The 12,607-nt window shown below is 50.7% G+C and overlaps 1 long non-coding RNA gene across 1 annotated transcript; it reads right to left on the minus strand.

The window, feature by feature from the left end:
- Positions 1–9,033: 9,033 nt before the first annotated feature.
- On the minus strand, positions 9,034–11,724 carry LOC116572213. The gene is made up of 3 exons (XR_004278167.1): positions 11,529–11,724; positions 9,940–11,200; positions 9,034–9,392 (listed from the first exon to the last, which is right to left on the minus strand). It is a non-coding gene; the product is annotated as an uncharacterized LOC116572213 (long non-coding RNA).
- Between the last annotated feature and the right edge of the window lie 883 nt (positions 11,725–12,607).

Consider the following 12,607-nt stretch of genomic DNA (forward strand, 5'->3'; position numbering starts at 1 on the left):
GGGGCGGGGTGCACAGTGCTTCTCCTGCCCCCTCACTTACATCGGGCTTTCCTGCAAATCCAGGAGACAGGGCTCTATGTTGGAGCCCCAGTGGCAGACAGAGGCTTACCTTGGCTCCTGTGAAAAACCAGGGATTATTTTACTAAAAAAGGAAAGAAAGAAAATAAGTACTAGGAAGGATGCTGAGGAATCGGAACCCTGGTGCAATCCTGCTGGGAACAGCATTTAAGGATGCAACTCCGTGGAGCACAGCAAAGCACTCGGTAGAGAATTGCCCTCTAACCCAGCAGTCCCGCTTCTGGGTGTCAACCCAAGACAACTGAAAACATGTCCACACGAAAACTTGTAGACGGATATTCATAGCATTGTCACAAAAGCCAAAAAGCGGAAAAGACCCCAATGTCCATCCACGGATAAATGGATAAGCAAAAGATGGCATATAAGCGATAGAATATTATTTGGCAGTAAAAAAGGAATAAGGCACCTCTGCATGCTACCACAGGAATGAGCCGCAAGTACATGAGGATAAGCGAAAGAAGCCAGTTCTGAGCGGTTAAATATGCTATGATTCCATTTATATGTGATGTCCAGAATAGGTAACTCTCTAGAGACCGAAGGCCGCTTAGTGGTTGCCAGGAGCCGATGGGGTGGAGGAAAGATGGGTGGGGGTGGGGGTGGGGGGAGACACATGAGTAACAGGTCCGGGGCTTCCTTTTGGAAGGAAATACATCCTGGAACTAGATAGAGGTGGTAGTTGCACAAGATTGTTGCACAAAATCCCACCTAATTGTTCAGTGTAACACAGTTAATTTTATGTTATGTGAATTTCATCTCCGTTTTTAGAATAGTAGTAAGGAGAAATGTTTGTGGAGGAGGGGCGGGCAGGCTGGGGAGGGGGTGATGTCCAACTCCAGTCCCAGAAGTGCCAAACCCACGTCCTGCCCAGTCCCCAAGCCCTTTCTAATACTGTCAGTCCAGCAGGCCGTCTGGGGCATATCCTATGTTCCTCCCCACCTCCGCGCCCCCCCCCCCCACAACCTGCTCCCTGTATAAAGGGGAAATAAAATTTCTTCTAATCATTGTCCCTGCTGCACTTGAACCTTTGGACTGAATCAGGTCTGCCCTTAGGGAGGGTCTTGTTTACCCTTGTGCCCTGGCCACCAGCTTGCACTTTGGATTCTGCACTAACTCCAGGCTGGAGAAAACCCTGCCTGGCTCCAGCTCCAACGGCTTAATTACCCAATATGCTGGGTCTCCCTGCCACTAGGCACAAAATCAGCAGGATAATTAGCTGTTTACTAGGGTCTTTCGGGCCTGCCTGGGATTCCTGGACCCCCTTTGTAGCAAGCTGCAGTGTCTCCCGGCTATGGCTCACTCTGCCCACCATCTGGAAAGACCTGGTTTTGGTGGCCACTGGCCAGAGTTCCCAGAAGGTTCCTTCTCCTGCAGTCCTTGGGCCTCCCTGGGCTGGAAGCTGTTCTTGGGGTGTTGAAGGGAAGTGGGGGCAGGGACAAAAGCTGTGGCTCCGGCCACCTCTGTCCCTCCGGGCCAGAATGTGAGCACCTGCTACCTGTCCATCATGGACCAGGGGGGATGTAGAGAGAACGTAGCTGAGATCTTAGATCACAGGGAGCTCACAGTCTAGGTAGAGAAGAAGGAAGAAAGAGAAGTAAAGTAAAAATCCCCTTTAAGTTTCTGAGCAAGACGGGCCGTGTAATTTTGGGGGCTCAATGCAAAATGAAGATGTGGGACCCCTTCGTAAAATGATCTAGCATTTCAAGAGCGTGACAGCAGAGCATGAACAAGCATGACCCTTCTCGGCGCCAGGCCTTGTGTAACTGCCGAGGCGGGACAGCCACATAGTAGCAGGAACCATGAACTAGGCACTCACTGTATGCCTTTGGCCGCAGGCTGCAGGGGTTAGGAAGACAGATTCCTGGACCGGATTTCAGCTCTGCTTCTTATTCTCCCTGTGATCTTGGGCAAATGGTGCAGTCTCTCTGCCTCAGTTTTCTCATCTGTAAAATGAAGGTAATACTATCAGAGAGAGCAGACTTGTGCCTGGTGTGTGGCTGCTCCCTCTTCAGCATTCCCTGCCAGTATGCGCTTGCATGGAATCTACGAGATAGATGTGATTACCATACCCATTTCTGGGGTGGGGGATCAAGGCGCACATAGGTGGGGTCAGTTAACCTCCATCGCTTGGAGGCGAGGCTCAGATTTGAACCCTGATGATCTAGCACGCGGGCTTCGGTCATGAGGGTGTCATCCGAGAAGGAGAAGAGCACAGAGGGGAAGGCACCGCGCCCACTCTCGAGGAACAAGGGAGGCAGAGCTCACCCTCTGCTGAGCATGGCTGGGAGTCAGGGCTTGGTAGATGTGTGTGGGGTCGACACCTTGGTTTTGTGGACGGATCTGCTTTGTGCCAGGCGCTTTCATAGCACTTTGTATCTCAGGTGTGTTGGATCATTTCCGCTGTAGATAGAGGGCCTTCAACTTGGCGCCAGGGCAAGTATGACCCAGCCAGGAAGTGGTGAGTCAGACACTGCCCTCCTGGGTCTCTAGGATCCCAAGCTCCTGGCTTCTTCTGGCCCAGCCCACTTCACTCTGGAAGCTCTGCCCAGAAATAGGCATGGTCAGTCGGCATCCCTGAGCCTGGCAGCCTTGGGGGACCCTGATCAGGGGGACGCCGCCTGGGCGGCTCCTGTGGACACAAACACCCTCTCCTCACCCCTGACCCCTGGCCCAGGCAGATACAATGCAGTGAAACTGCCCCAGGGGTGTGCTCTCGGCAACGCTTGTTACTCGAAGGGGGGCTCCTCTAGCCCGTCCACTCCATCATCCTGTGCTTTGTGCCGCTGAATGGGCATCCCCCAAATTCAGGTGAGCCGGGAAGACGGACTTGTAACTGAGCCTGGGCCAAGTGTTCCAGACATCTCCAAGGAAAGACTTTGTCCCTGCGGTCTCCTCGGAGTTTATGGATTGTGGTGAAAAATCCCAAACCCGGCCTCGCCCGCAGAGAAGCTGGGATGTGAACCGGGGCGGGGAGGATGAGTTCACTGGTAGTTGTGGATCCCTGCCAGGTGCCACGCGGCCTGTGGGACACACATGCCACCAGAGGGAGGCGAGAAAGGGGCAAGAGTCAGCTCTTGGCGTCAGGGATTTCCAGGGAGAGGCCCGTCCCGGAAGTGGATGGTTCAACCAGGCACCTACCTACCACGGTGTGCTTCTTCCTTTAAAAAAAAAAAATCCTTTTTATTTTAATATGATTTCAGACTTCCAGAGAACTTGCTGCAAAAACATCACAAAGAATTCCCTTATACTCTTTCCCCAGATTCCCCAAATGTGAACACTTCGCCACCTGTGGTTTATCCTTGTCTCTTTTCTCTCCGCAGCTACAGGCATAGAGAAGAGAACGTGTGTATGTTCTTTTTCCAGAGCTATTCCCCAGGAAGGTGCAAACATAACATGTCTTTATTTCTAAATACTCCGTTTATTTCCTAAAAACAAATGACAGCCTCATACAATATAGTATCGTACAATATAATTATCAAAACCAGGGAATTAACACTGATACAATTTCTTTTTTAAAAAAGATTTATTTTGAGAAAGAGTAAGAGAGTGCATGGGGAGGGGAGCAGAGGGAGAGGGAGACTCTCAAGCAGCTCCCCCTGCTGAGCCGGGAGCCTGATTTCGGGCTTAATCCCACGAGGACGCTAAGATCAAGACCTGAGCGGAAATCAAGAGTCAGACACTCAACCGACTGAGGTGCCCCCTGATGCAGTCTTATCATCTGATCTACAGTCTTTATTCAGACTCACTATTTGTCCCTACTATGTCCTTTACAAACAAAAGGAAACTCTGTGTCACACGTGGCTTTCAGCTGTCAGGTCTCTAACTTCTTTTCATCTGGAACATTTCCTTGGTCTGTCTTTGTCTTTCATGATGCTGACTTTTTTTTTTTTTTTTTAGATTTTTTTTTTAATTTTTTCATTTGACAGGCAGAGATCACAAATAGGCAGAGAGGCAGGCAGAGAGAGAGAGGAAGGAAAGCAGGCTCCCTGCTGAGCAGAGAGCCCGACACGGGGCTTGATCCCAGAACCCTGGGATCATGACCTGAGGCGAAGGCAGACGCTTTAACCCACTGAGCCACTCAGGCGGGGCGATGCTGACGTTTTTTAAGAGAACAGGTCCCTTATTTTACAGATAACCCTCGGTTTGGTTTGTTCGGTGTTTCTTCCCAATCAGGTTAGGTACTTTCAGCCGGGTCATGGAAGATATGTTTCATTCTTCCCAATGTCTCCTGATCAGATCGATGATACACATGGCCAATTTGGCCCATTCTGGCGATGCCAACTTGGATCACTGCCTCAAGGGACCCTGCAATATTTTAAAATTAAAAACAGACACATAAAAACAGAAACACTTGAATTCTAGTATCCCCTGTCCTACTCCCAGATCAAAAGCCACAGATAGCCCCTCACCAGATTTTAGGCTTGCACAGAGTTAGCGTCTGGGTTATCTGTTGCTGCGTAACAAACAATACCAAAATATAGGGGCTTGAAAGAGCAACGATCTTATTGCTCCTGCTTCTGTGGGTCAGGAACCTCAGCTGGGCAGTTCCTTCTTTTCATATGGTGTCGGTTGGGTCCACACACATGGCTGCATTCTGCCGAGAGCTTGGCCGGGGGCTTCAGGATCCAAGGTGTCCCCATTCACAGGTCTGGTAGATGGTGTTGGCTGCTGGTAGGGGGGCTTGATTACGCTCTGGGTGGCCTCTCCAGCAGGATTGCTTGGGCCTCTTTATATGGTGGCTGGGTGTCAAGAAAGTGGGAAAATGGAAGCTGCAAGACCTCTGGGGGCTGCGGCCTAGAAGTTGACCAGACTCCATTTTGCTTTATTGGAAGCAAGGCAGGGGGGTCAGCCCAGATTCAAGCCGAAGATGGGAGCAGGGGCAGCATGCACTGCAAAAAAGCAAGTGAGGGGGCGCCTGGGTGGCTCAGTGGGTTAAAGCCTCTGCCTTCAGCTCAGGTAATGATCTCAGTGTCCTGGGATCGAGCCCCACATCGGGCTCTCTGCTCAGCAGGAAGCCTGCTTCCCCACCCCTCGATCTGCCTGCCTCTCTGCCTATTTGTGATCTCTGTCTGTCAAATGAATAAATTCTTCAAAAAAAAAAAAAAAGCAAGTGAGGTAGGAATAACTTCCTCAGCCATCTTGGGAAGCAGTCTACCCCCGCTGGGGATAGCACACACCACGGTTACCTGCTGACTCACCCAGAATGTACAAGAGACCTAGAAATGAGGGACCGGACCATAAGCCTTTGCCACGCCTTTCCCAGAGGAATAGTAGTCCTGGTACTTGGAATGCTTCTTACTCTCCTTTTCAATTTACTGCCAAAGCGATTCATTCCCCAAAGCCTTTCCTAGGCGTCTACTATATGGCGATATTTATTGAGCACCTACTGTGTAGGCAGGGCTCAGCGCTGAGGGTAGGGAGACGAAAGTGAGTTGGTCCTTGCCCGCTGGGAGCTTCCTGCCTACAGATAAAACTGACCTCTAAACAAACCTTTGCAGGTCATTGCCAAGGAAATAGGTGCGCTGAGAGTGGAATGCAGGAGGGGGAGCTGGGGTCGGGGGGGGGGGTGGCGCTAGGGAAAGGACACAGAAGGGGCAGTGCTGGGGTTGGCTCCTAAAGGAGCAGGTAGGCAAGCCAGGCAGAGGGGACAGGCTAGGGTAGGCGGCAGGTGCGTTAGGAACCATCCTCAGCTGGGAATGGCTGTACACAAGGTGTCCTGTGGCCCAGAGGAAATGCATAAAGACCATTCCAAGGGTGTAGTCATGGACTAGAACTCTACAGTCTACCGATGTGGGTGCTTCTCACCTCCTTCTCTTGTTCCCCCAAGAGAGATCTTTAGTCATGTAGACTCTGTAGAACGCCATAGAACCCAGACATGCAGTGAGGCGTGTGGAAAGGTGGGGAGGAGGACTTGGTAGAGAAATGCAATTTGAAAACTAGACTGAAATTTTTTTTTAAAGATTTTATTTATTTATTTGACGGACAGAGATCACAAGTAGGCAGAGAGGCAGAGAGGAGGAGGCAGGCTCCCTGCGGAGCAGAGAGCCCAGTGAGGGGGCTCGGTCCCAGAACCCTGGGATCATGATCTGAGCCGAAGGCAGAGGCTTTAACCCACTGAGCCACCCAGATGCCCCTAGACTGAAATTTTTTGTATGCAAGAATTGAATCTTTGTATGCATGTAAGTCTATGAAGGAGTTACATATTTTATACGGGTTACATATTTTTATACACGTGCACAAACAGTCCTGAGGGAGGTCGCAGTTGTAAAAAGCAATGTATTCCTGCATAATTAAATCCTCAGATAACCCAAGCAAACCCTTGCAAGGGGGGAGGTGAGCCTGTCTCTTTATCCATTACAATGTCGCTAACATGTGGCGGATAGCACACCACCATTTCAGTTTCACTCGGGCCACTTGGTTTTGAAATGATGCAATTACGGATGTCTTTTTTTAAAACCGGAGAGATTTGCATTATTCCACATTTTGCACCTAACAGGAGGCTCTATTTCATACATAGTTTTATACGGCAGCACTTCCAATGTGCAGTTCTCTCTCATTTCATATTCTCGTTAGACCCAATTAGACCCAAACGCACGAGAGAAGCCCCTCGTTGGAACCGTGGGCTGATCTTCCAGTTCCGGTCGAACAACACGGCAACGGAGAACTTGGGTTTTGGAGTCCTTGCCGCTTTCTAGCTTTCTGCCCCTGAGCCATACGTTTTATGCTCCCTCTGAGCCCCAGTCTGCTCATCCGAAAACAGTGGTTGCTAACAGCCACCTCCAGTTAGACGAACAGGTAGGAAGCTTCTTAGCACAGGGCCTAACTCACTGTCAGTGCTCAGTAACAGGTGGTCCCTGTGCTGTCACCTTGGCCTCTGTGTCCCTACTTAGCTGCTTGCATTTGGTTTTCCTGCCAGACTGTGAATCCCTCGAGGGCAGGGCCTGCATTCCCAGGGTGCTTATAGTCCCTGCCCAGCACACAGAACAGACCCCGTCAGGGCGGGTGGTCCACTGGACCCCACGCCACACCCCGCACTGAGACATTCTGTATTCCCTTGGGGCTCTTAGCCACCTTCCTTCTGAGTTCAGTCCCGGGAGCTTCCTAGCTGTCTCTGGGCAGGGGGTGGGGGGTGTAAAGCCCTACCTCCACCCTTCCAGCACGAGGTGCGCAGCCCCCCACCATGTGTGCCCCACCCTACTGCTCCTGGGTAAATGGAATCTGCTGACAAAAGTCATTTATCGGTTAACCTGAGGCTCCCGGGACTCAAAGAGGGCGGATTTGCATTTTAAAAGACCTCGGAGGAGCCAGGGTAATGCTAAACACAGAGAAAGTGCTCTCGGATGCTAATGATAACGAGGGCAATGTGGAGACCCGGGCTAAACTTTCCAGGGACTTCCAGAAATGAGAATAATCACCTACTCACTCAACCAACAGAGGACTGGTGCTGTCTTCCTAATTGTTGGTTTCTGACTCTTTCATGAAGGCTGACAAAGACCAGACCTACTATATTTCTGACTCTATCTTGCCAAATCCCCCAACCCCCAGTGGGAGACATGACTGTGATCTCCGTTTTGCGGGCCAGTAAAGTCCTGCTCAGAGAGGTTAAGTGACTGGTGAGACAACACACAGCCTACAACCCACAGAGCTGGGATCCAGACAGCTCTGTGCCATAACAAGGGCAGTGTTCCTTCCCGCCTCTCTCCCTGGGGCAGAGGCTGGGAGGCCAACTCAGAGGAATGGAATGTCTGACATCCGTGGATCTCTCCGACTCCCTCAGCAGCCCCTGGGAGATCTTGACTCAGTCCCCTCAGCCTCACTGCCCCAGTGCCTGCTCCACATCCGCCAGATGTCTCAGCAGTCACTGATTATACCTCCTCACTGAACGTCTCCTCCTCCGTGCTTTGGTACACACTGTGCCTGAGTCGGATATTCCCTTTCCCCCACCCCCTTTGCCTTGAAAATTCCATCATCTCCTTAATGATCTAGCTCAATGCCTCCCTGACCCTATGAATATAACTCATGTCCTTATTTTCTCACCCATAAAGTAAGGCTGACACATACCATTGTACAGGCTGTGCACTGCACAACACCAGAGGCACCATTTGCATAGACCACCCTGGCACTCTCTAGATGTTTCTTTACTGGAATTGTATCTGTTTATAGCTGCAAGCCTGAGGGTAGGGATGAAGTCAACCATCAGCTCCATACCCACTGCCTAGCCCACGGTCTAAAGCTCAATAAATGTTGAATGAATGAATGAGCCCTATAAGACATGACTATAACATACAGAGAGCACAAACACCCCAGATCTGGCCCTTCTGAACAGGTGTCTCCCCACCCCCACACCCCGCTGTAGTCGCCCCACTCCTTATTCCCACAAGGCCACGGCTGTTCAGAGCGCTGTTGGAAGGCCTCTCTGGGGATTTCCTTCAGAGCCAGGTTCCAAGCCACCCAAGTAACCCCCGCTCATTATTTTGCAATCACGAGTCTTTTATCACCCAAAGTGATCCCAGCCAGCTCCATCTTCTACCTTGTTCATCAGACCTGGCTCCATTTAACTTTGGGCTCAGTCCAGAAATCCAGTCCCCTCTCTAAGAACGACAGCCTGCCACCACGGCGGACAGTCAGAGCAAACTGCCAAGGCTCCAGAGGCTAATCAGGGCCTGGCTCCCGCACCATGCCGTGCCCCGGCAGCCTGGCTGGCCTCCCAGGGGCCTCCTTTGAGAATCACACTTACTTTGTTATATACATTTGGGTGTGCTGATTTTCACAGGTTCAAGTCTGTGAAATTCGGGCTTGTCAGGAACTCACCGAGCATGAGTTTCCTGAGCCTTCACTAGGTGCACATTTTTATAAATATTATCTCACTTCATCCTCACAAGCATGCCGTGGGATGAAACTAAATCTCCCCATTCTACAGATGAGAAAATTGAGGTTCAGAGAGGTGATGATGCTGGCCAGCTGCTTTATTGGCTCACTGGGGTGCTGTCACCAGGGATTAGAATTCAGACCACATTAGCTAGCCCTTGGCTCTAAAACAGGGAAAATTCATCTCAAAAACTTGAACTCTGTTGTTGTCAGACACCACAATTCTTCAGCTCTGTCTAATTTATCCAAGAGTGTGGGTCACAGAGCATTTTAATCTGCTAATTCCCGCCCTGACTCAGTCATCCATGTTCGATACATTTCTAAGACACCGAGGATGGGAAAACTCAGGCCAACTTACTGAGCACTCACTCGCTTTGTGCCGGGCTCCTCCATGTTTCTAGATCAGGGGTCGGCAATCTATGGCCCTTGGGACAAATCTGGACAGACACCTATGTTTGTAAATAAAGTTTGATTGGAACAGCCACCCCCCTTTGTTGACAAAACACCTACAGCTGCTTCTGTTCTGGACAGCAGAGGCGAGTAGCTGTGACCCTGTGACCTCTAAGCAAAAAATATTTTACCCTCTTACCTTTTACCAAAAACACTGGAGACCCCAGTTCTAGAAGACATGGGATGTTTTTCTGAACCTCCCAGCCTCCGAAACCCCTTATCATTGAAGAATCGCCCATCGAGTGAGGCAAAGCACCACCCTGGCACTCTAGATGTTTCTTTACTGGAATTCTGTTTATAGCTGCAAGCCTGAGGGTAGGGATGAAGTCACCATCAGCTCCATACCCAGTGCCTAGCCCACAGCCTAAAGCTCAATAAATGTTGAATAAATGAATGAGCCCTATAAGACATGACTATAACATACAGAGAGCACAAACACCCCAGATCTGGCCCTTCCAAACAGCCCCCACCCCCCGCTGTAGTTGCCCCGCTCCTTATTCCCACAAGAATAAACCTGTTCTAGAAGCTGAACATAGAGATACTCACTATAGTGGGTTGAATGGTGGCACCCAAAGGGGGTGCCCATGTCCTAAACCCCAGAACCCGTGAACGTGACCTTATTGGGTGAAACAGTCTTTGCTGGTGTAAGTTAAGGATCTTGAGATGAACTCTTCAGGGTTGATCCAAAATGGACCCTAAATCCAGTTAGTGTTCTTGTAAGAGTCACAGAGAGAGAGGAGACAAGGCCAAGGGAAGACATAGATCCGGGTGTGGCAGCCAGCAGAGGCCAGAGGAGGCAGGGAAGAGTCCTTTCTTCCCCAGAATCTCTAGAGGAAGAGCGGCCCTGCTGGCCCTGCTGGCACTGTGATTTTGAACTTCAGACCTCCAGAATTACACATAATTCCGTTGTTTTAAGCCACCTGGTTGTTGGTGATTTGTTCTAGCTGCTTCATAAACAAATATACTCATGGCAGGTGCACAGACATGTGACTTGGCTCCACCAATCAGATGCACCTTCCGAGATCACGTGGGAAGCTCCCGGTGGGAGGGAACAAGACCCACGCCCTCCCCGATGCCTTCTCGCGGCTGGCGAGGGCGCGGGCAGCAGGTGTGTGGTTTCCCGTGTCTGCAGTTTTCGTGGCCTTGGCCAGTGTCCAGAGTTGTTGGTGAGGATGGAGCTGTGCTGGAGGGGACAGTGACAGCATCTTCGCCATTGGCCTGTTTCTGGGGTGATTCGGGGGGTGTAACTCTGGGCAGCCTAAACTTCAAGTCTGAGCTGCCAGCTGGAAATTCTGCAAGCTACCCCCTATCCTTTGGGTACTTTCTTTTTCCTGATAAAATTAGCCGGAGTTGGTGACTGTTGTCTTCAGGGCTGTGCTGGAGACACTCAGGCCAGCCGAGGACATCCAGTCGTTCACTCCTCTTCCTAGCTCTTTGCTCTGTGATGTCATGTTGGTGGCTTCAAACCAGCTGCGACGGACGTATTTACACCACGGAAATCGGCAAGTGCTACAAACCAGAGTTCCCTGTTTCTGAAGAGCTGATTTATCAGCAATCCACAGGTTGTTGCCAGCTAAAACTCTGATTGATAGCCACAGACAATCTCATTTCATCATCCGTATCTCCAGCGGAGAAGAAAGATTTGATCATCATTTTTCTACAACGAGGAATTCAAGAGCGATGAAGTGATTGTTCGAAGTCATACATCTGTGGGGTGATACATCAGGGACCTGAACTTCTGATTTCACATTCAAAAGAAAGCATATGACCACTTTTCTTGAAGGTGGAGATTTAAAGACAGACTGCACTGGGAAGCAAACAAACACACAAAACAAAAATCAGGCAGACCTTCCTGGTACCCAAGGGACACTGTCTGGCCTCAAGTCACCCAAATCACCCCATGTCTTGGAGAAGGGCATGGCGGGTGGGTGGGTGGGGGGGCGGGTTCCTCCTGGCAGAAAGCTGGCAGGTCAGAGCTCAGGTTCAGGGGCATTTGGACTGGATTTGAAGCACAGCCTGGTTTGCAGTTCAAACTCCCTTAATGCTGTCAGTGTAGCAAAGGACAGCCTTCCCCATTTGAAAGGGAAGAGATTGCAGGTACAATGAACAGGCTTGAGGGAGGCAGACAGTCTCACCTTGATGCTTTCAGAGTCCAGAGCTGGTGCTGTGGGCGCTGACAGATTTACCATTAGCAGGACACATCGAGAGCCTCTGTGCCTCATCTCCAGGAGAGAGATTTATAATGCCTACACAGCTGTTGGAGTGTAGCTCCAGCCAGATCCCGCAGTCTGGGAGTGTGGCTGTCTGAAGACAGCCTCACTCCTGCCCACTCCACCTGGAAGCTTGGACCTGGGGAACAATGGGAAGAATCCTGTGGATGTTCTCCGGCTGGAATCACACTGTTCTGCCCCTTGGCCTTCCCCCCGACACACGTTCTCTCTTGTAGGGAAAGCCATTTCCTGGCCTCTGCCCGGAAGACGGGCAGGTGCACCAGAGAAGCAGCAACACCCACGGTCACCGCCATAGGAGGCCTAGCTTGACACCCGTGCTTGTCCGCTAGGGTTCCCGGGAGGTGTAGGGGGCACTGGTGTGCGTCGGGTTGGAAACACCTGGAACCAGAGCTGCAGAGAGTGGACAGATCCAGGACAGCTTTCCACAGCAAGAAAGATAAAGACCTCTTCTGGGAGTGCCCATGTGGCTCAGTCGTTAAGCCTCTGCCTTCAGCTCAGGTCATGATCTCAGGATCCTGGGATGGAGCCCCACATCAGGCTCCCTGCTCAGCAAGGAGCCTGCTTCTCCCTCTCCCACTCCTCCTGCCTGTGTTTTCTCTCTCGCTGTGTCTCTCTCTGTCAAATAAATAAAATCTTTAAAAAACAAAACAAAAAAAGACTTCTTCTATTTTGTGAGACCCACCATCTGTTGAGCTCTATGCATTAGCTCCAATCCTTACAATGGTCCTGCCGGACGCACATTATGTTCCCATGTCTCTGACGAGGAATCAGAGGCCTGGAGAAGTAAAGAAGCAGACCCAAAGTCTACAACTCATTAATGACAAAGCCAGATTTTGAACCCAGGACTTTATGATGCTAACGCTTGGTTTTAGGACAGAGTCCCCTAGGGACCCTCCCTTCTCGCCCCCCAAATTGATGTCCAAGCTGAACCTGGGACTGGGACCTTATTTGGAAATAGAGAATTCCAGTATTCTCGTACAGGC

Source organism: Mustela erminea, chromosome 13 (assembly GCF_009829155.1).
Source record: "Mustela erminea isolate mMusErm1 chromosome 13, mMusErm1.Pri, whole genome shotgun sequence".
In the NCBI taxonomy this organism is placed as follows: Eukaryota; Metazoa; Chordata; class Mammalia; order Carnivora; family Mustelidae; genus Mustela; species Mustela erminea.